This window comes from Bidens hawaiensis, unplaced genomic scaffold (assembly GCF_021521415.1).
Source record: "Bidens hawaiensis isolate Kalapana, Puna unplaced genomic scaffold, B.hawaiensis_p1.1 tig00027793_1, whole genome shotgun sequence".
In the NCBI taxonomy this organism is placed as follows: Eukaryota; Viridiplantae; Streptophyta; class Magnoliopsida; order Asterales; family Asteraceae; genus Bidens; species Bidens hawaiensis.
In genome coordinates, this window is record NW_027494511.1 from 15,049 (window position 1) to 39,156 (window position 24,108).

At 37.3% G+C, this 24,108-nt stretch overlaps 1 pseudogene across 1 annotated transcript; it reads right to left on the reverse strand.

The window, feature by feature from the left end:
- Positions 1 to 2,447: 2,447 nt before the first annotated feature.
- Positions 2,448 to 23,496, reverse strand: LOC143575928 (uncharacterized; annotated as a pseudogene). The gene is made up of 24 exons (XR_013142860.1): positions 23,353 to 23,496; positions 22,076 to 22,137; positions 21,962 to 22,005; positions 21,263 to 21,374; positions 21,090 to 21,161; positions 20,908 to 20,970; positions 20,550 to 20,627; positions 20,377 to 20,469; positions 19,688 to 19,807; positions 19,454 to 19,540; positions 18,274 to 18,483; positions 18,156 to 18,203; positions 17,825 to 18,070; positions 17,659 to 17,726; positions 7,958 to 8,202; positions 7,035 to 7,103; positions 6,883 to 6,947; positions 6,625 to 6,794; positions 5,923 to 6,001; positions 4,997 to 5,246; positions 3,482 to 3,527; positions 3,282 to 3,389; positions 3,129 to 3,191; positions 2,448 to 2,616 (listed from the first exon to the last, which is right to left on the reverse strand). The product of XR_013142860.1 is annotated as an uncharacterized LOC143575928 (transcript).
- Between the last annotated feature and the right edge of the window lie 612 nt (positions 23,497 to 24,108).

Genomic DNA, 24,108 nt, shown 5'->3' on the forward strand with positions numbered 1-24,108 from the left:
AACCAAAACTGCAAATCGAAAATTTAAGACGAATGCAACAATTAGGGAAATGTAAGACCTAATCTGAAACATAGAGCAGATACCGAGTACATGCGTAGAGCAAACGGAGAACGCACAAATGAAGACATAGGCTATTTGATTTCATCAAAAAAGTAAACAACCAGCAGACACGTGCGGCTTCAAAAAAGTACCAGCTTATTCACGGCAGCATATGGCTTTAAAGATAGGTACTAAGCTTATAAATGAGTACCAACAAACATGCATAACCAATAAGTACTAACAGCTTGGTTGGTGTTTTGTGTTCATATTTGTTTTCTTTTATAATGAGCATGATAGCATTACTACTTTGTTGTGTTACAACAGATTTACCACATAGTAAATTTGTGTTTTAAGCTAACCAAAACCCTATGGGAAGTGTCCCTAATAAACATCAAATTACCATTCCATTAACTTAAGTTTAGCTCAATAGGTTCTGATTATACAGAGCCCTTCATAGACACATGCTATTAGAAGATTAATAAGCTAAAAGAACAAAAAAGTAAAAACTGTGATCGAAGGAACAATAGCTTAAATAATCGGATAGGTAGGAGGATATACCTGAGATATAAAGTTTCGGGTGATGATTGAAATTAGCTAAATCACAAACTTGGCCAGTGTCTTTGTTGAAAATAATTCATCATTTCACAAACCAGAAAATTAGAATACGAACGATAACAGTTGTACCTGGATTTGGGAAGAAAAAACAGAGTGAAGTATTGTATTTATGTGCTTCTTTCAACTTCAAATAGATAGACACGTGACAAAATTATGATGCATCTCTGAATTGTACAATTTGTATGAGAAACATCGTTAGATGTAGTGGTGTGGCTGGTTATGAAGACGATATTGGCCCGTGATGAGATGAAGAACACCAGAAATCTCTCTCATATATTCTTATCACATCACGATTTTGATAATGATGTGAATCGAATCGGCTATACAAGTGGCCACGTCGAGATAGCGATGGCGGTGGTGTATCGCAAATCTGAATTTGGTTCCGGATTGGGATGAAGAAGTATTGGTGTGGTGATGCAAGGGGGAATGGGTGGGGGTCGTTTTGTGCTGGAGAAGACAAGTCAATGGTGGTGGGTCCCACATGTAATACACCCTTTAAATTGTTAGTAAAATACAATTTTAATTATATTATACAAATAGCCCTTTAATTGGTAAAAAGACTAAATTGTTTATCATGAAATCCTATGTGTCGATCTCATGTTGTTCTCCCATTATCTAGAGCCATCAGATTGCTTGATTTCTAAATAAAGGCTTCTTATGCATTTGACCCGAATTCACGGGTATGGGTCTTACCAAACACAGATAGTCTTCAAATGGGTTATAACATCTCATATATTTATGAAACTATTTCATAATCAAACAATAATTTTTGCGGATAATGGGTCTCACCAAACCCGAATAACTCCTAAACGGGTTATAACATCTCATTTATTTGTTAAATAACCCCTTAATCATCAAAGAATAATTTACACCTACCAAACCCTAATAGCCCTCAAATGGGTTATAAGATCTAATTTATTGGCAAACACTATCATTAAACCTTAATTTAATTTATCTCCTTTACAAGTTCTCTGTTGCTGGTCTGTCTTCATCGCCGGTTAACTTCCGATACTACCCACCATTGTCAACTACATTAACATCCTCTTTTCATTAGACAAATATTTGTGTTAATGTTGTTCATTTAAAAAAATCAACATGCTCGTGTCCGTTTATGTTTGTTTGTTAAAAATCTAAAAAATATACACATCTCAATTGAAAAAACTCAAACGCTAAAAAATATAATAACAAACTATTATATATGTATTAAATTAAAACTAAACTACGCAAAAAAATAAAATAAATCATCATAAAATAGCAAAACGATTAAAACAAAACTTGAATAACCCCTGTAACACGGGAGGATCAACCTAGTAGATTTATAACCTTTTCAAGAATTTATCAAAGGGCACGATCATGCTGAACAGTGCTCATATCTAAAATCTGATACTTTGAATTTCACTTTTTGTATCAATTCATTTCTAGAAATGAAATTAAGCTTTGGTTCAAACAACTTTATTCTTTACTTCCAACTATTCATTCTCAAATTCAAACTCCTCAGTTCTTTTCATTAGGTCCCTCTAATGTTTACCTAAATATATAAACGCAATTTTATTAACTGAGAATGAAAATATAAAATAAAACAATTAAAGAAAAATACCAACTAAAAACTCATTTGTGCTCGAGTAATTGGTTTGCTTAAACCATTACCTAGTCATACAATGTTTAATCAACCCAAAACCCGACACAAATCTAAATGGATGTGGGTTATGGCTGATATTTGACATGAATAAATATATGGGCTGTGTGTGTTTGTACCTAAACTCCTACAAGATTTCACATAACAACATGCATTTATTAATTAAATATTTCATCTAATGTGTTTAACAAACTCAAATTAAAGATCATGTTCTCCAAGGGCTACATGTTGTACAAGAATAAGATTTACACGAACCGCTGTGAACCCAAGTCAAGAAGGATTCGGAAGAACGTATGCGGATACATTGGCGGTTCCTCAGCAAGCGCCTGCAACAATACCAATAACGATTTAGAGTTCAAACATTGGTAGTATATATTAGATGACACTAAACTGGAAATAACCAGTTTGACTTCACTAGGGTGATGTCAATTTTTTGCTAACAAAGTTACCAATTTATTGGGTCCCACTTAACTATATGAATGTTGGACGCGCCTCAAAGAGACAGGTAACAAACAAACGGAAATGGGAAAAAGACAAGAGGAGTAACATTGTTCCTACTTTAGCACTTAACAGCATAAACAAACTGTTCATGAACGTAAACAAACAAGCATAACTGAACGGAAATAACTGAGTTAAAACCAATTAAAAGTAGATTTGAGGAGCAATGTGCTGGGACTAAAAAGTTATTAAACTAGAATGAGGTGTAAAATAGACCTAAAATATTTAAACGAATACGTTAACGAAAGAAGTTAACCAAACGTAAAGTAACTAACATAAATGAAAGCAGACCAATGAACATAAATGAATACGAACGTGACATGTGTTCATGTTGAAATACCTGATGAATCAATACAGTTGAGGGGGTCATTCCGGGCACAGTATTGACTTCAATAACCAAAACCTGCAACCAGAACCAATATTAGGAATTCAATTCTTTTTATTATTTTTAATAAAAAATAGTGTTTTGAAGGATGGGAATATATCGACATACCTCTCCACTATCGACATTTACAAATGCATCAATACGAGAAAATCCTTCAAGCTCCAAGGTGTTAGCTATAAGTCCAATCCGTTCTTGCATTTCATTAACACCTTGGTACTAATTTCAGTATAAGAAAATAATCACATAATAGAAAATTAAAAATATTTGTATCTAAACTGTACACCTGTAGATAATATTACATAACTAACCTCATTATCGACAGTGGGGGTGGGGTAAGATTAATCCCAGTTCCACCTGCAAGAAAGTAATTGCTAAATTAAACAAATACTGCTAAAATATAATCTGAATTTTTCCTTAAGGAAATTCTTTCAATCGAAAATGACATGTTTGCCCTTGACTTTGGTTATGGTTAGCATGAGTAGGCTTGTAAATGAACCGAACGTTCAGCAGGAAGTTTGTTTATTTAATAAACAAACGGACAAACAATTTTTTTTCATTTAGCTAAACGAACGGACATGAACGCGTGTCTAATTCGTTCATTTATGTTCTTGAACGTTCGTTCAGTTTAATTCATTTATGTTCTATTGTTTATATTTTGTTTGATAACAAATTGGATCGATAAACAATAATATGAACACAATTGATATTGGAAACAATTTTATTATAAATTATAAACTGAAATGTGATTGTGATGAATTTACAATTGACCGGGTAACGGTATTTATACCCTTCCGACGGCGGTTATTCCGACGGTTACTCCGGCAAGGGACCGGTGCTTCAATAACAGATACGTTGCATCGGTTCTATGACCTATTTACATTCTTTACACAAACTATCACCTAATTACAATTATGACACTAAACTATACTAACAGAATTTTCTAACATAGTTAACTAAACATTAATAAACTTAACGTCATCGATGATTAACTAACAATGTTTATCTAAGTTCAGTTATGTTCGTTCATTAACATTCGTGAATAGTTGGTTTATACTTTTTACGAACGAACATAAATGAACACAAACACGTCCATATTCTTAAAAAGTGAACACAAACAAGAAAAAATCATTCACATTAGTGTTTGAGTTCGATCGTTTGTTCCGTTAAAGTTAAACGAACAAACACGAACATGCTCCATTTGTGTTCGGTCAGTTATTTTCGTTCGTTCACGTTCATGAACTGTTCGTTTATACTTTTAACGAACGAACATAAATGCACATGTACGTTTTCTTTAAGAACAAATACAAACAAGACAACTTCGTTCGTTTAATTGTCCGTGTTCAATCGTTTGTTCGGTTAAAGTTAAATGAGAGAAACTTATAGGAATTGGATAAGATCTAATGTGCTGTTGATCAAATACAAGGATAAATGAAGAGCAATCAGAAAACTTAATATTGATAAATGGTAGGAACGGTTACAAAAGATAAACCAGGGCTAACAAGCATTATCATCTATTATTTATACTACCCTAATCTTACGCTTTAGCCCTTTGTATTAATTTCCCATTACCCCCCTTAAAAATACATATATATTACTTTTCCATCATAGCTCATTCCCATCAGAAACGAACATGCCCCCGCTTGTGTTCGTTCTCTGTTCGTTTACAGGCCTAAACATGAGTCCGTATTTCGTCATACCAAAAGGAAAAAATGTAATCTTTCTTTAGATTATCATATGCAAATTCTTTTTTAATCATAACACTAAAAACTTATAGGTTATACCAAAAAGAAATAAAAAATGAAATTAAGGTAAATCAATGTTACCTTGAAATTTCTCTTCAAGTGATAATATGTCACCGCTTTCTTTCACAGTGACGCTTGGCATTAATGAGCGCATGGAACCACGTTTGCCTATGACCCCAACAGTTATTTCAACCCATCTACTATTTCCTTTCCATAACAAACCTTCCTTTTTATTTCTTGATTTGGAAACAGTGATGTCATCGGTTTCAATAAATGGTTCAAATATTAACAACTCTGGTGGAGGAATAGGCATCTCAATTAATCCATGTGCCTATGAAACGATAACATTAAACATTTAAACAAATTCCCAAAATGGAAAAAATGAAAAAACTACATGCGATTAGTGCCCGTGTAAATCATGTCAGGTTAGCGGGTTAAAATGTTCAACGCAAACTTAAACATGACCCATATTTTTATTTCAACCCTAACCTAAACACACTTAAAAATGGTGTAACCTGAACACAACCCAGTTAACCCAGCTATCTAAACGTGCCAAATGGATTGGCGGCAGTAATTAAGATGCAAACGTAATAATCAGGTTGGTGGGTTGTAAAAATAGGTTAAACGGGTTAATTGATCTGTTTAATTAAACAGGCTAAATAGGTCAACCAAAACACGACCCGTTGACTAAGAGGGTTAGATATGACAACCCAAAACCTGATTATTTATGTGTCATGTCAAAAACTACCACCCTTAATTATTGGTGTAGTACTGGGTAGGCAGTCAAAAATCAAAAAGTTAACTTTTTAGCTCGGGTCAAACGTGTCTGGTTCGACTGACCTGCGAACAATATATTATTTTCTTATTTTGAATATTATAAATTATTAATGTGTTAAATATGACTTCAAAACCATATAATCACAATAATATTATGAGCTTTGTTTAGTAATGTGTTAAATAGAATTTAGCGTGTTAAAGCAAATACCTCGTGCATTTGAATACTGTACCTTTGCAAAACTATTTGGAGGAATTCGAGGAAGACAATCTTCCAATGCTTTAACATAAACGCCAAGATCCTCTGCACAACTGAATATAAAAAAAATAAATAAAAATTACTAATTACATTCGTTCAGTAAACCATTAGGATGTAAGTTCGTTTATTTAATAAAAGAACGAACACGAACAATATTTCGCTCATTTAATATGAACGAACATGAACAGAAGTCTCGTTTGTTCATCAAGGGGGGAGTTCGTTTATGTTTGTTTATTTAATAAACGAATGAACACAATCAACAGATCCTTCATACATATAATATGAACGAACATGAACAAATGTCTCGTTCGTTCAGTTATGTTCCTGATGTTCGTTCATTCATGTTCGTCAGATTCCGTTTGTGAATGTATTCATTTAAATCTTTTAGGTCCATTACATTTTCGTCTGGTTTTATTAGTTTTTAGGCTCAGCAAATAGTTCACGTTTACTTTCAATTGCTACTCACTCAATTAAGTTTGTTCTTTATGTTTGTTTACGCTCATGCACCGACACGAACAAGAAAACTACATACATTTAATTGTCCGTGTTTGATCGTTTGTTCGGTAAAAGTTAAACGAACAAACATGAACATGCCCCGTTTGTGTTTTCTTGGTTCGTTTACAGGCCTATTATTTAGATATAAAAATATGATTACAAATGTTCATACATAACTTACCAGAGTCTTGCAACTCCAGTTGAGCAACCATCCCTTGCTGGTTTGATACAAACGGTTTCACATGTGAGTTTCGAGACGACTTCATGCCAAACATCATAATTAGAGGACTTAACAAGATCTTCTTTTCGTCTAACCTCTTTATTTATAGTAAGAACCCTCAAATTTGTAAGCTGTTCACACAAAGTCAAATAGTCAAACAATGACTGATGTGATTACCCTTTTGATTTGTCACCCGACCCGTTTGACCAGTTACCGTACATGTTTAACAGCAAGAGATGTTGCCACTTTGTCCATACATATCTTTGAAGCCGAAAATCCAGGACCTAAGGTAAGAAAAGGGAAGAAATGTAAATAACTTCATTTAAAAATAATTTTATATTCTAATATTAGTGAAAGAATAAAAATGGAACCTGCATACGGTACGCCTTCAGCCTCAAGTAATGACTGAAGTGTACCATCTTCACCAATACCTCCATGCACTGTAAAAGCATTTAAATTAACCAATATTAATTAAAAAATTTCTACACATTTTTTAGTATGTTAATATCATAAAAGCCAATACCTTTTCATTTTCGAAAAAAAAAACACTCCACTTAGATTTTGATATATCAAAGTCTCTCAACTTGTAAAAAATACAACAAAAAGGCACTAATGATTTTTGTAACATCAGAAGATAAAGTTGTCTAAAATACACTTACTTGTTTATTCTATTTTTTAAATAATAACTTATTAATTTTAAAGTGATCAAAATTTCATAAAGCTACATTCAACAATTTTGCAAGAATAAAAATAAAAAAGTACACCATCTTTAATAACCAATTTAAAAGTAAACAAGTTAATATTTAAAAAAAAAAATCGAAACTATGTCATTATTTATCAGCCAATTTAAGAGTAACAGGTTACTATTTCAACAAAATAAAGAGAAAAATTAGACCATCTTTTATTAACCAATTTAAGATTAACAAGTTACTATTTAAAAATAATTACATCATCTTTTATTAACAAATTTAAGATTAACAAGTTAATATCTAAAAAACGAAAAATTACACCAACTTTTACCAACCAATTTAACAGTTAACTCATTATTTATATAAAAACAAACAAACTTACACGTTTTATACAAGAGTAGGGACTTTAATATAGAAAAACTACTTTAGTGACTTCTTTGTGTGTGTTCTAACAATTTGAGAGATTTAATATACCAAAAAGAGAGGTTAAAGGACGTTTTTCATATGAAAAGAAGAAAGTAAAGTGATTTTTAATCTTTTATAATATTAACCCTTATTAATTCCTGATTCAAAAACGTTAATCTGGCGATCCAATATCTACAAACCTGCAATAAAAACCGTGGCTTGAACTTCTTTGGCCAGATTTATCCAGTTTTCTAGTGTGAATTTAACGGGTTGTTCATCAGATATATCAAATCCCGTGAACCAATCGTAGGTTTTCAAACAGTTTGCCAATTCTTCCATCACTTGTTTTCTTAAATGAGACGTTAATGCAGCACGTGCAGGTTCTGGTGCTTCTGTGCAAGCATCAATAACTTCTTCTGTAGTACGTCTTGGCACAAGCGAATAACTATACGAACAAAAGTGTTTAATAGTTTAAAAAATGTTATTACTGTTTATACTAGAAAAAAGGTGTGTGAAAAGAAATATCGGAACCCAAACAGAAAAAACGACGGTTTGGTTTTTCTGTTTTTTTTAAACCAAATTTTCGGTTAAGTTTCAGTTTTGCTATCATCCAAAAACCAAAAAAAAAAAATAGAAAATGAACCGAAAAATTGAAAAAACTGATTTTAAGTAAGTTATACGAAATTAATGATGGTGTAGCCTAAAACACTTTAGGTCTTAATATGTGATAATCTTTAATCTAGGCCTGAATATGTAATAATCATTTAAAGTTAAGTCCAGTTATTACATTAAAAAAATTAAACTTCAGGTCCAAATGTTTTTTTCCTTTTTAAAAAGGCCCAAAGTTTTGTACCCAAATTTATAATTTTGGGCCATTTTATTTTCCTACCCAAAATTTTCCAACCCAAATGGTAAAAGAAAAAAACAAAAAGAAACCGAACGGTGTTTGAAAACCCAAAAACTGAATTTTCGATTTTTGGTTCAGTTTGAACCCGAGAGTGAGACCAACCCACCAACCCAAACTGACTCATGCATACCCATACTAGAAAATCAACTTTTTCAAATTCATTAAATTTATATTATAAAATTATCTTTTTTAATGGTTGATTTATGCAATGGTTGATTTATGCACGTAATTTACTCATTTTAGCTAATAAAAATGGTAGTTGAAAAGCTATAAAAATACTTAACATTTTATTAATGTCAATCAAGCAATTTACTACATCATAAGATAAACTTGGTAATGATTTGTATTATGATTGTGTAATTGTGATTTACAATGATTACAATAGAATGATATATATAGACTTAGGTTAAACAACTAGGGCCGGCTAATATAGACTATAGGACCGGGCCTAAGTATTCTAAATTCATTGTCTAATACTCCTCCGCAAGCTAAGGCCGGGACCGGACCTTCAGCTTGGACTTCAAAAACAGAAAACGATCTGATGGTAATGGTTTTGTGAACACATCCGCAATCTGATCATGAGCGGAGATAAATTGAACGGATAATTTCTTTGAGCAACCTTTTCTCGAACGAAATGAAAATCTACTTCTACATGCTTTGTTCGGGCATGAAATACTGGATTGGCAGATAAATACGTGGCTCCCAAGTTGTCACACCATAGGATTGGAGCCATCCGCATGGGAACCCGAAGTTCAGTCATCAGGGTCTCGAGCCAGGTTAGTTCAGTTACTGTATTTGCCAGGGCCTTGTATTCAGCCTCAGTAGATGACCGAGAGACAGTCCTTTGTTTTCTGGCTGACCATGAAATAAGGTTGGATCCAAGATACATAGCGAATCCCCCTGTGGATCGACGGTCATCTGGACAACCAGCCCAGTCTGAGTCAGAGAAGGCAGTTAAATTGTGAGCACCTGTGTAGGCATGTAGAACTGATGAAGAAGAGCTGGAGATCAAAAGGCCATGTTTGGAAGTCCCTTGTAAATACCGGAGGATGCGCTTAACTGCAGACCAGTGGTTCTCAATAGGAGAATGCATGGACCGGCAAACTTTGTTGACTGCATAAGAAATATCAGGGCGAGAAAGTGTGACATATTGTAATGCCCCGACCATCTGTCTGTATTTTACTGGATCATCAAATGGAGAGCTATCACCAAGAGAAAAAAAGGCGCCAGTTGTGCATGGAGATGGGACCGATGTGGCTTTGGATAGATTAGCACGAGCCAGCAGTTCATTAATGTATTTTTGTTGGGAGAGAATGATATCAGACCCACTTTGGACAACTTCAATGCCTACAAAATAAGATAATTGGCCCATGTCTTGGATTGCAAAAGTCTGACCAAGAGACCATAAAACATGATCAATAGCACGGTTGTTGTTACCTGTCAAAATAATGTCATCTACATAGACGAGCATATATAAAAGCGACCCCTGATGTGAGTAGATGAACAAAGAGGGATTAGTAATAGATCCCCTGAACCCGAGACCAAACAGGGCAGCCGAGAGTCGTTCAAACCAGGCCCGTGGAGCCTGCTTAAGGCCGTACAAAGACAGACATGATCCGGTTTTGTAGGATCTACAAAACCTGGTGGTTGTTTAAGATAAACAGTTCCTTTGAGGTCCCCGTGTAGGAAGGCATTCTGAACGTCGAGTTATTGCAATGACCATTGGTTTGTAACAGCCAAAGAAAGGACAACTCTGATGGTGGTAGACTTAACCACTGAACCGAAGGTTTCAGTGTAATCTAAGACAGCCTGTTGATTGAAACCCTTGGCTACCAAACACGCCTTGTAACGCTTAATAGCCCCATGTTGATCCCGTTTTACCTTATAAACTCATTTGCAATCAACAATAATTGTATTAGGTGCATGCGGAACCAAAGACCATGTACCATTACGAATAAGTGCAGAATATTCTTCCGCTATAGCCTTACGCCAATGAGACTCTTTGTTGGCAATGGTAAACGAGGTAGGTTCAGTGTCAAGTGAGGTAGTAGATGTATGAAAGGAAGTTGTTTTATAAGGGTTGGTTTGTTTGGGGTTAGGCCGTAGGTTTGAAGGCTGCTGGCGAGGGGATGGGGCGGGTTGGTTCGGTTGTGTATGGGCCGGAGTTGGTGTAGAGTTTGGGGGTTGGTGGGCAGGAGTAGGATGGGCAGAGGTGTTGGGGTCAAAGCAACGGTATCCGTGATGAGTGGTGTTGTATCCAAGGAAGATACAAGGTGTAGACCGGAAATCCAGTTTGTGTGGATTATAAGGCCGAAAGTAGGGGAATCATAGGCAGCCAAATACCCGAAGGAATGAGAAATCGAGGGTACGTTTGAATAGGTATTCAAAGGGAGAAATCGTAGATTGTGTACGGGAAGGCATTCGGTTTATAAGGTAGAAAGTTTTCAAAGGCATAATGCCAGAAACGCACGCTGGGGAACATATGCCTGAGACATTAGTGTTAAACCAGTCTCAACGACGTGACGATGACACCGTTCAACAATACCATTCTGTTCACTGGTATTTGAGGGCAAGAAAGACGGTGGATAATACCAATGGAGGTGAGAAAAGAGGACATGTTTCAGAACTATCCTCCCCAATCAGATTGGACGGTTTTAAGTTTAGTGGAAAATTGTCGTTCGGCCATAGTAACCAATTGTTTAAATGTGGCAAAAACATCATACTTGCGTTTCAAAGGGGACCACCACATAAATCTAGAGAAGTGGTCAACACATAATAAAAAATAATGGTGACCATCACAGGAAGGCAAGGGGGTGACCCCAAACATCACAGAAAACTAAATCCAAAACATAAGTAATCTTATAATCAGAGGATGATAAATGAAGTTTAGTAGATTTTCCAACCAAGCATGGATTACAATGAAAATCAAATGTTTTATTAGAAACAGGTAAATGAAATTTAGAAAGCATAGTCTTGAACAATTGAGCATGTGGATTTTCCAACCAAGCATGGATTACAATGAAAATCAAATGTTTTATTAGAAACAGGTAAATGAAATTTAGAAAGCATAGTCTTGAACAATTGAGCATGTGGGTGTCCCAATCGTTGATGCCAAGTGGTTGTGGAAGCACGAGTTGTTGAAAAAACAAACTTTGGAATGGGCTGTTTCGCTGGAAGTATGAGTGTTTAAAGTCCACCTTCACTTGGACCCGTGAGGAGGGTAGTGTGTGTAGACTTGTCCTTCACAGAAAAAAAGTGGCATGAAATTCAAAGTAAACATGATTATCCTGACAAAATTCTTGGATAGAGACAAGGTTTTTTTTTAGTGCAGGGACATGAAGTATATCTTTTAAGTGAAATGTTTTGTTTGGAGAGGTAAAAGTTTTGGAACCAACATGTAAAATAGGAAGGGCCATACCATTGCCAACGTGGAGACTATCATCACCAAAGTAAGGCTCAACATAGTCTAAACTGGATGCTTCTAATGCTGAATGGCCATTGGTTCCGGTATCTGGAAGCTAGTTGGTAGTGGGAGCTTGTGAGCGATAATCTGCATAATTAGCAGACGGTTGTCTTGACCGGATGGTAACCGGGTCCTTGTTTGGGCATTGAGAAGGGATATGTCCTATCCCACACCTGTTGCAAGAGCCATAAACCATGTTTTGATTTGATGCCCAACTAAACTGACCTGAGTTACGAGTTCCCTGGCTGTTGCGGTTATTGTTGTTGTAGTTTCTGCCACCGCGACCACGGTTAGGATTGGAAGAGCCATACCTGTTTATGTAGAAAGCCTGAGGTGGAGGGCTGTTAGAGGAGCCCGAAAGAGGTTGCAACTGATACCCTAAACGGGCAACTAGCTGTTGAATGGCCTGAACAGTTTCAGAAGAAGCCGAGGCTGAGTTGGCTGATGTGGCAGCCGTGAAAGCTAGGGCAGGGGCGCATCAGCAGCAGGTTTTTGAATTAAAAACTCATAATCATCGAGAAGAGCTGGAAGTTCATTAAAGACTGCTGTAAATTGTCTTGCAAATAAAGTCTGTTTGACTCCGTTGTATTCTTCGCGAAGGCCTGCAACAACCAACATAACGATGTCTTTATCTGGCATAGGATGACCTATGTTTGCGAGAGCATTTGCATATCATTGTGCTCTAGAAAGATAAGCAGATGTGGTCTCATCTCCCTTCATATGGATCTTTAAGACCTGCATTTTCAGTGTAAACTCCCTGGAAGAAATGTGTAGAGCATATGATTGTTCAAGACTGTAAAGAAGAAGAGTGTTGTAGTGAAAGTAATGTTTATTACTTGAATGTGTGAAAAATACAAAGGGAACTACATCTATTTATACACAAGCAAACCCTAGCTTTCAACCCATAAAAGGCCCATGGGCTTTAACCAACTACATGGGCTAAAACCCTAATTATAACTAAATACAACTAACACTCCTCCTCAAGTTGGAGCATAGATGTTAATCATGCCCAACTTGTTACAAATAAAATCTATCTGAGCTTTCCGGAGCGGTTTAGTTAGAATGTCTGCTAGCTGAAAGTTTGTCTTCACATGAACTGGTTGAATGGATGGAGGATCATTTTGTGTGCCTACTACTCGATCTCTGATAAGGTGGCAGTCGACCTCAATATGTTTTGTCCTCTCATGAAATACTTGATTCTTGGCTATGTGAATGGTTGATTGACTATCACAGTATAAGCGCATCAAGTCATTAGAAACAACCCCGAGTTCTATGAGAAGACGACGTACCCATGTCATCTTTGATGTTACATCTGCCATGGCTCTATACTCCGATTCAGCACTCGACCGGAAAACCGTGTGTTGCTTCTTACTCTTCCATGATACAAGATTTCCTCCAACAAACACACAATATCCGGTAAGCCACATTCGGTCAACAGGTTTAACAAGTTTACAACCCAGTAAACCACATTCGGTCAACATAACAAGAACATACTTTCGTTGGGAGAGAAGTATTCCTTGTGGAGAGCGAGATACTTCTATGCCAAGGAAATACGTCAATCGACCTAAGTCGCTGACCTGAAACTGAGACTGAAGAAACTGCTTGAGTTCGGTGATCCCGACCTCGTCATCACCTGTGATTATAATGTCATCCACATGAACAACTACAATAATCCGCTTTCCTTTTTGGTGTTTAAAGAAGACAAAGTGATCGTAGGCACTACGAGTCATCCCAAACTGTCCCATAACATTAGAGAATCGTCCAAACCATGCCCTGGGAGACTGTTTAAGACCATATAGAGAACGGCGTAGTCTGCAAACTTTCGAGGCCTCCTCCTCAACAATGAATCCTGGTGGCTGCTGTATATATACCTCCTCCTCAAGAACACCATTTAGAAAGGCGTTCTTGACATCAAGCTTGTGGAGCGGCCAATGATTAATGGCAGCAAGAGCGATACAAATACGGACAGATGACATTTTAGCAACTGGCGAGAAGGTTTCATCATAATCAATGCCATATGCCTGAGAATACCCTTTTGCGACCAATCGAGCCTTTAAGCGGTGTAAGGAGCCGTCCGGGTGTAGTTTAACTGTAAACACCCAACGGCAACCAACAATACGCTTCCCTTTAGGAAGTGTTTCAAGATCCCATGTATGATTGGACCTTAGAGCCCCAATTTCATCTTCCATAGCCTGTCGCCATCCTGGGTAAGCGAGAGCGCTCGTCACATTTCTGGGAATCGGGTAGGAATCAAGAGTAGTGGTGTACGCATGAGATTCAGGAGATAGGTGGGTGTAGGCAACATAGTCCTGAATTGGGTAACGAGTGCATTTCCGGGGTTCCTTGCGAAAAGAAATAGGTATATCGGGTAGTGGTGTACCAGGAGGATCATAAACGGGTGTATCAGGGATAGTCTCTGGTAAAGGTGTCGGATCGGGTAAGGATGTATCAGTGAGAGGTGTAGATTGTTCGGATGCAGACGGAGGATCTGAGGGTATTTCGGGGTTGTGGCCTGGATGTGAATCAAGTGTCTCTGATATTTGACCCTTACCTCGCCTAGCATATGTGAAAAGCAGTGGCGGAGGTTCTGTCGGTGGGTCAGAATCAGTAGAGATTGGATCGGTAGAGGGAATCGACACAGGAATGGTGGGGAGGAAGGGAGATGTGGGTATATCGAAGTCGGGAAACGGGTCAGAAATAGGAGTGGAACACTCAGGAAAGTAAGGAGACTCATGAAAAGTGACATCGGCACTAGTAAAGTATCGGTGAAGTGATGGGCTATAGCACCGATACCCTTTTTGAACCCGTGAGTAACCAAGAAAGACACAACGAATGGCTCGGGGATCAAGTTTGATGGTTTTCGGACGATGGTCATGAACATAGGCGACGCAACCAAATACTTTAGGTGCGAGAGGAAATGGATCATCGTTGGGAAATAGTACAGAAAACGGTGTTTTACCATGAAGAACGGTTGAAGGCATGCGGTTAATCAGATATGTGGCAGTGAGAACGGCATCCCCCCAAAAACGATGAGGAACACGTGATTGGATCATGATTGTGCGAGCAACATCCAATATGTGACGATTTTTGCGTTCAGACACACCATTTTGTTGAGATGTATACGCACACGATGATTCATGAATAATGCCGTTGTTTTTTAAGTATGAAGAAAAGTCGGTGGAAAAATATTCTTTAGCATTATCAGATCGTAAAGTTTTAATGGTGGTGTTAAATTGGTTTTGAACATAAGCATTAAATTCTCGAAATATGGAAAATACCTCACTACGAGATTTCAACAAATAAACCCAAGTAGTGCGAGAATAGTCATCAATAAAGGTAATAAAATATTCAAAACCCAACGTAGATTTGATAGGGCAAGGACCCCATACATCAGAATGCAACAGTTCAAAATAAGAACTGACTTGATTAGGCACCCTAGGGGATAGGGACGCTTGGTATGTTTACCAAGTTGACACGACTCACAACGAAAATTAAAAGACGAAAGTGGTAAATCTGGTCGGATTTGCCTCAGAACCGCTGTACAGGGATGACCTAACCGACAGTGAGCCTCCCTGACAGCGGAATCACATAAGTTTGCTACAGGATGCGAAAAAGGGGATATATGATAGAGACCTCCTGATTCAAAACCAGTACCAATTACCCGGTTTGTTCCTAGTTCATGAAAAACGCAGTGAGTTGGGTAAAAGGTCACAGAACAGTTGTTTTGTTTGGTAATCTGACTCACTGAACAAAGACTGGTAGGAAATTTAGGAACAAATAGGATAGAAGACAGTTTTAGGTTATCCGAGTTGCTGATGGATCCTATGCCGAGAACGGCACATGAAGATCCATCGGCAAGACGTACCGGTGCATGGGAAACATTTTGAAGACTAGAAAAAATACCCCAATTCCAGTCATGTGATGTGTGGCTCCAGAATCGATTACCCACGATGAGTCGAGGCTAGAAAACTTACCCGGATGTGCTGAGTTGGTTTGAGGAGGATTCAACTGGGAGGCAAGAAACCGTTGAATAAGATTATGCTCCTCCTTAGTAAATGTATACGTGTATTTATTTTCGCCCATAGTAATACACTAAACTGAAAAATTGTACTCTTCTGACTGTGAACAGTAACAAGTGCGGGTGGTGGCCGGAAACAGATTCTGGTGAAAACAGTAACTTTTCCGGCGTGAACAGTAAATCCGGCGTGAACAGTGATAGTACTCCGACAGTGCTGGCTGGACGGGTTTGAAACAAATCCGGAAACCGGTGCTGGGGTTTGCTTCAGATCTGGTGGCTTAGGTACTTGAACAAACTCGAACACAATAACCGACAGACGGAAAAAAGTTGTATCAGAAAACTAAGAACACAGGGAGCTTCGGACGAAAAAAGAATGAACAGGGAAAAATCCGGTGACCGGAAAACTAGTCACGCGCCGGCGCGTGAGAGACAGTGACGGAGGTGGGGAGGCGCATGGCGGCGCGTCAGGCGGCGGGATTTTGACGGGAAGTAGATCGGAGGTTGCTGGTTACGATGGTGGCTGCAGTGATTGTAGGGGATGTCTCGAAAAAAGATTTCGTGAAAAATCAGTAGGTATAACGAGGTCACAGCTCGTTTCAGATCTGGTAGCGAGCTGGTCAGACTGTGGTTCGGATCAGATGGCGGCTAGGGTTTGGATCGAGAGTCGTAGCTCTAATACCATGTAAAGAAGAAGAGTGTTGTAGTGAAAGTAATGTTTATTACTTGAATTTGTAAAAAATACAAAGGGAACTACATCTATTTATACACAAGCAAACCCTAGCTTTCAACCCATAAAAGGCCCATGGGCTTTAACCAACTACATGGGCTAAAACCCTAATTATAACTAAATACAACTAACAAAGACCAAGCCAGAGGTGACGCCCTGGACATGTTGAAAGGATGATTCGGAGATGGTGGACATGATGAGCATACGAACTTGCGCATCATTGGACAGCCAGTTCGTATAATTCGGATTAGGTTGAGTGGTAAGGGCTGCTCCTGCTGCGTCTTTACCAATGGCAGAGGAGACAGAGATGGTCGGCAGGGGGGCAGGGAATGGAGCCATCAACATAGCCGAACAGGCTGTGTGTGACAAGGAAGGGTTGTAGCATGAGTTTCCAATGTCCATAGTTGGAGGGGGAGAGGGTAAAAGCGAATTTGTGAGAGTTATGTAAAGTTTTTTCTATGGTAGGAAAGGCGGCGATTCGTAGATCAGCCATGATTGTCGGCAGACAAAGGAAAAAAGAAGGCTGAAGGGTGGCGGCTGAAAAGGTACAGAACCCTAGGCTCTGATACCAAGATAAACTTGGTAATGATTTGAATTATGATTGTGTAATTGTGATTTACAATAATGACAATAGAATGATATATATAGACTTAGGTTAAAAAACTAGGGCCGGCTAATATAGACTATAGGGCCGGGCCTAAGTATTCTAAATTCATTGTCTAATATCAAACCATGAACCTACTACTTTATTTACTAAGAATATGGCGATATTAAAAATCAACTTACGGTAGTGACCAAACTGTCCTCGAGCTGATATCATTTCCGGGAGAAAGTAAACAAGGAACTACGTCCAGCTGTAACCAAGTAACCAACAAAATTTATTTCAACGTTATTACTGCAAATAAAAGATCATTAAAGAGTGATACATGAGTTTTTTTAAAAGAAAGCTTACATCAGCGGATACTTGAAGATTAAGCCAAACATTAGTCCCGCTCATAAGCGACACTTGGCGTTCAGAAGTGTCTCCACCAAATATCACAAAAACTTTGCCAGCACCTTTATGTTCAGAATTCCGTTGACGAAGCTTAGACTTTCTAGTTGACCCGTTTGACTTGGTGCAATATGAAGTAAGGCTCGGGAACCGTAAACACGCATGCTGGATAATGGTTCTCAATATATTTGAGTGAGAGAATCCAACCTAAAACATCAATTAATAAATTTTGTTTAAAAGTATTAGAAGTTCAACAAAATAATCAAAAATAAATAAATCATATTTATATTACCTTTGAAGCTTGCTGAAAAAGGAAACTAGTTTGTTCCATTCCACTTATCTAGAAGAAAGTAACATGTTAGTAAAGTGTAACTGTTGGTTCTTGTAAAATAAATAAACAAATGTTTTACCAAGTTGATATCAGTAAATAAAACGATTCCTGATTCAGTCCTCCCAAAATCTTGTGTTTCTGATGAGGAAATACTAGCAGAAGGCGGTAAAAACCAACCGTCAATTCTTGCAAAATCTCGTAATCCGAGTCGTTTGAATAATATTGATGCTCCTTCCCGAATATTTTCAGTTACATCTAATGGAAAACGAGGTGGCGTGTGATAAACAACCTGTATAAATAATCAAATAAATACATTATAACTTTTAGAGAAAATTAAAGTTTTAGTCAGCGTGGGTTGGCTAGAATTGCTACTTTCATCACTTTTATTATTTTTGTCTGTTAGACTTAGTTCCCAATGTTGCCATTTTAGTCCAAATAACTATCTCCGTTTATCATTTCTGGTATCTGAAAGGGCATTTTAGTCTTTTTGACTTGTGTAACAAAAAGAATTTCTTTTTTAAAAACAAAAACAAAAACAAAAAATATATATACCCTCTCTCTATCTCTCTCTCTCTCTACCATAGGTGATGAGAAGATTCAAACATATATAGGCCTGTAAACGAACAAAACGAATACGAAACCTGCATGTTCGTTCATTTAACTTTAACCGAACAAACGATCGAACATGAACATTTAAACGAATGGAGTATTCTTGTTCGTGCTTGTTGTTATAAATTTGGGCGTGTTCATGTTTGTTTATGTTCAACGAACCTTTCACGAACGTAGACGAATGAACATAACTAAACATAGCTGAGCTAAAACCAGTTAAAAGTAAATATGAACATCTTTGTGTTGGGCCTAAAAGGTTATTAGAACTAGACTAAACTGAAATGAGCCTAACAGAATTAAATGAATATATTAACGATCACAAATGAAGGAACTTAAAACACATAAATGAACGTACACGAGCGAACATTAACGAACTTAAAAGAAACTAACATAAACAAAAAAACAAGACATGTTTTCATGTAAATTCGTTTAACTAGATGAACAATAAATTTGTTTATGTTCGTTCGCTTAATAAGAATAACATTAACAAACTTCAGACCGAACGGTCCACCGAACACTTGGTTCGTTTACAGGCCTAAACATATAGCCCAAAACGACGTTTTAGCACCAATTACCGCAACGAAACAAACATACACGAAAACAATATGGTCTTGGGTTGCCTTGCGTCACTCGTTCTATAAACGTTTTACCTGTTGAGTTGGAAGATATTTCCTCCGGTAGTTAAATATTGCATCTTTCTCACTTAAATCAGCACTAACGCTAGATTGAAGTTCCACCTGATTAACAAATAACAATGAAACATAAAATATAACTGCCTTTATTGTTTGACCATTCAGTATTTTCTTTCTGTGTGGGTCCCATTCACTTAGGCCAAGAGAATTGAACACAGGACCCACAAAATCAGGTAGTTAGATGTTAGTTACCTCAGTTGGAAGGAATACAACTGGTTGGCAGTTAAATTCAGACCCAACATCAAGAACAATTGCTGTAAACTCTTTACCTCCTTCGAGAAATATTTCAACTATAACTCTATCATCAATCCCCTGACAACAAATAGTTGAATAAACTTAATACGCGAACTAAAACCTTACAACCAAAAATATAAATCTATAATTGTGTTTAAAGTATAAAACACGATGCTCATCTCTCTTTTAGCTTTTAAAATTTGACATAAAATACCAAACTAGTGTAAGTGATGACACTAAACATACTTTTTTAGAAACTTAAAAATGTAAAAGGGTTAACGTGGTCACCAGATCGACCAGGATATAACCCGTTGGACGTGTTCACGGATTCGGCCTCAAATGACACGACTGCTGAATATATTTAGACCAAACCCCAAACCCGTGAATTGTGTGTTAGATTCATTTCGTGTCATGAATTAGCACACCTAGCTAAAACGGGCTAGACTGAACCACTTTTTATCCAAAAAAATACATGATCTTATTATCAATTACTGTCTCAAGTGTGAGCAGAACTAACATATTATTTCCATAATGCAAATTTTTAGAATAAAATGATCACGTGTATGATCGAAAGTCAATGAGAAAGAAAAGAAACCAAAGTCAAAGTCAAAGTCAAAGATTAAGAAAGTGAAAAAGATGATAAATGCCTCAGAAATTATTTGTCTAGCTTTGCTAACGGAATCAGCAACACCATAAGCAACTGTAACTCCAATACTTGATCCTGCTCTTGTGGGTTTTACCTGAAACCATCCATGTCAGTAAATTCAAGATTTAAACGTTTTTTAGTCATTATTGTTTATAATTCAGAAATAATAAATACCACAACTTTCCCTGAAATAACATCTAGTTGATTGTCAAGAAACCATCTTGAAAGACCAGATTCATCCAATTCACTCCCCTGAAACACAAGTGTTAAAGAATGAGCACAAGATTGGTGGTCAACTTGTAGTATGGGTCAAGTCAGGTAAGAACTGGATTGACCCGTAAACACATATTTGCTCATTTTTCTACAAATAACTAATGCACTAATTATGATAACTTTGAATAGCAATAATTACGTAAATCTTTCAATAAAACAAATTAAGAATATCTGTGGACAAAAATCAATGCAATCATTTGTGACTGTGAACACAATATTAGTTAAAACGAAAGGGCAAAATCAGAAGACATAAAATTACCTGCAGCACAAAGTTGGGTACTGCTATAAATCCTTGTTTCTTAAGCTCCAAGGAGGCATCATACTGCCAAAAGTCAAGAGTAGGAAAAATAAGATCCAATCACAACAATAATATGCCAAGAAATCATTTTAAAATAATAATAGTTTGATTTTTCAAGAACATGAAAGAGCAAGTAAGCTTACCTTGTCAAATGCTGTACGGCATTCTTTTGATCTTGTTCCAACAAATGGAACATTTGACTTTTCAAGAAGCTCCTGAAAAGTTAACAATAAGCAAAAACCTCATAAACATATCCATTAACAAACAATAAGTTTTAATCTTTTTTATTAATATACATATTGACAGGTGTTTTGACCTGAATCCCACCATCTTCACCAAAATGACCATGTATGTCCGGGAAAACTATGTCAACACATGCTGCTAAGTGCTCCGCAAACTCAGTCAACGTGTCGAAACCTTGTGCCACACTGGCAGAAGATTTAACAACTTAAAACTTGTAAAAAGATGTAATAAGAAATAATGGTAAAAAAATTGGTACGGTTGGTAACGTGAAACAGGTCGGGCCAAGCCCAGTTGGATTGACCTGAAACGGTTTTAGTCCAACATTTAACTTGTTTTTTTTTAAAAAAAATATATAGTCTAATATCCTTTTTTATAAGAAATCAGATTTAGGAGGTCACTGTGGTATGCTATGGTTTTCCCTAACTTTGAAAAATTACACCTTTAGACTAATAGTTTGCACAAGCATAACACCATTGGCCTTAAAATGGAAGGGTGTTAAGTTTAGCTGTTAATTTTAAGAAATACCAAAAATACCCTTGGAATATTTAATAACGAAAATATAAATTTAAACTTGTGGGTCACTTTGACCATGATAAACTTTTTTCAATAACGTTAAATTTTGTCACAAATCTGCAAACTATTGGTCTAAAGGTGTAAGTTGGGGACCAAATCCTATTTATTGTTTGACACGTTAGAGATAAAGCATAACCCAACCTAGGCGGTTCATAACTAAACAGGTGAAGCTAAATTGAAATGGTTATCAAGAATTTACCTTTCAAGTTTGAAATCAAAATCAGCAGGAGTATTTGAGTAAAGCTACACATAAATTGAAAGTTAAAATTATATTCATTGATTTAGGTCAAGTAATTTAGTGATTAGTGGAAACCTGAGCAGAGGATATTGCATATGCATTGAGATTTGGATCGATATTACATGCAGATCATCCCCCTGATATAATATAAAAAGAAAGACAACATCTTGGATGAAGCTAGTGGGTTGATTAGAGTAACTTTTATCCTTCTTAAGCTTTTGTCTTTATCAGCTTCGACCGGTTTAGTTTTACCCGGTTCTCAGTAAGCCAAAAGGAATTTTCATCAAAGTACACTCAAAACCAAAATCAATTATGAGTCTTAAGACTTGTTGGAAATATCCTGTTAGTACACTCCGACAAATCATTTGATACTTACCAATATGACATAATATCATGGAAGTAGTTGTAAATAAATTAAGGGGACAAATATGATTACCTTTATTGAAGAAACACGGATCTAATCTTTTATGAAGTTAGTTCAACGAGTCCACATGATACGGGTCAAATAATTACCAAATTAACGATACAAGCTCAATCTCCCAAGTTCAATGTTGAAAGCCTGCAAAACAACCATCGTGAGCTCGTTACAGGAAGGACAAGAGGGGGGGGGGTGTCTTCCCGTAACTACCCTCCGGCGTGAGAATACGTATTGTTCTGATTGAGAGAAAAGTACAAAGTATTGAGAGTAGGAGTGAAGTGTGAATGAATACCTCAAGGAGATGATGAAGGTATTTATAGCCGAAGGGTTTAGGGAATATTATTGGTCCAGCTGTCTCTTTCCAGAAGATGCCTTTGTAACAACCTGGACACGTGTCCGCATATGACTGGACGAGCTTGAATGTCATGTGCACGGTTATAACAAACTCGCCAGTTGTCCCATTCTTATTGACTGTTACATCACGTGCTTCCCAAGAAAAGATCTTGGTAAATCTTCTAGAATGAAGTTAGTTAATTACATATTTTCCTCTCACGTCACCTATTGGTCATCTTCGCGGGTGAGAATAGTACCCTGCGGATGACTTCTGAGGGCGTCTGGATCCTCCCGCATATAGTCTCTGGATCTTGTTGTTGTTCTTCCTTTTTCTTGAGTTATGCGAGTGATTAATATGTTCTACGGGTGACTTTTGAGGAAGTCCTCTTTTACCCGCGGGTGGTTTTTAAGGGTGTTTGTGTCTTTTTGGTACTCTACCTCTATAAGTCCCCCCAGTCCGTTGTTTCTTCCGCGTGAAGTTTTATGCGGGTGAAATTTTGGACTTGAGATATATTTGGGGATTTTTTGAATCTTTTGCGTCTGGTGGAGATATTTTATGTTTGTGAGGATAACTGTGAAAAAGGACGATGTGACAGCTTGCAGGAGCCGCACAGTTGACATGACGTTTATGCCGGCTGTCAACTGTACTCGATTGTACACCTTTTTCGCTTTCTTGGGTTCCCCGCGTGACGTGGAGCATCCTCACTAGACCCTCTTTCTCTCTCTCCACTGTGGACGCTCTCATCGCATTAATTGCGATGGGTATAAATAGGGCGGTTACACCCCTTTAGTTTCTTTTGTCGCCTTCAATCCTTCATCTTCTTCTTGATTTCTCTCTCGAATATCCGATTCAACTTTCACGATTGCTCGTTGTTTTCCTCTTCCATTCGAAATAATGGCCGGCGATAAGATCGAAAGCCTCTTCTTCACCAAACATAGACACTATCGAGGTTAGTTGGAAACGATCTGACTTCGAGAAACTTATAACAACCTATGGCATAGCGCCTGAGTGGGAACTTGAGTTCTTGACTGCCGGCTCAATCGCTAGCAATCCTCCAACCAACAAGATGGCCGTCTACGCCGACTTCTTTTCGCACGAGAATTTACGGTTTCCAATAACCAAATTCTTGGGGAACGTGTTAACCGGCCATGGGATACACCTATCACAGGTTCATCCCTTTGGTCTAATGCGAGTGGAAGCTAAAAGATGCGGGGATTGCCCTCCAAGATGAAAAGGATCGCCAAGCCACCGTTGCTCGCCAATGGGAGGAGGCGTGTAAGAAACAAAACGCCCTTCTTATAGCTGCCCGGGATGACACGAAGCGGAAGGAGGCAGACCTGGCCAAAGCTCTTGAAG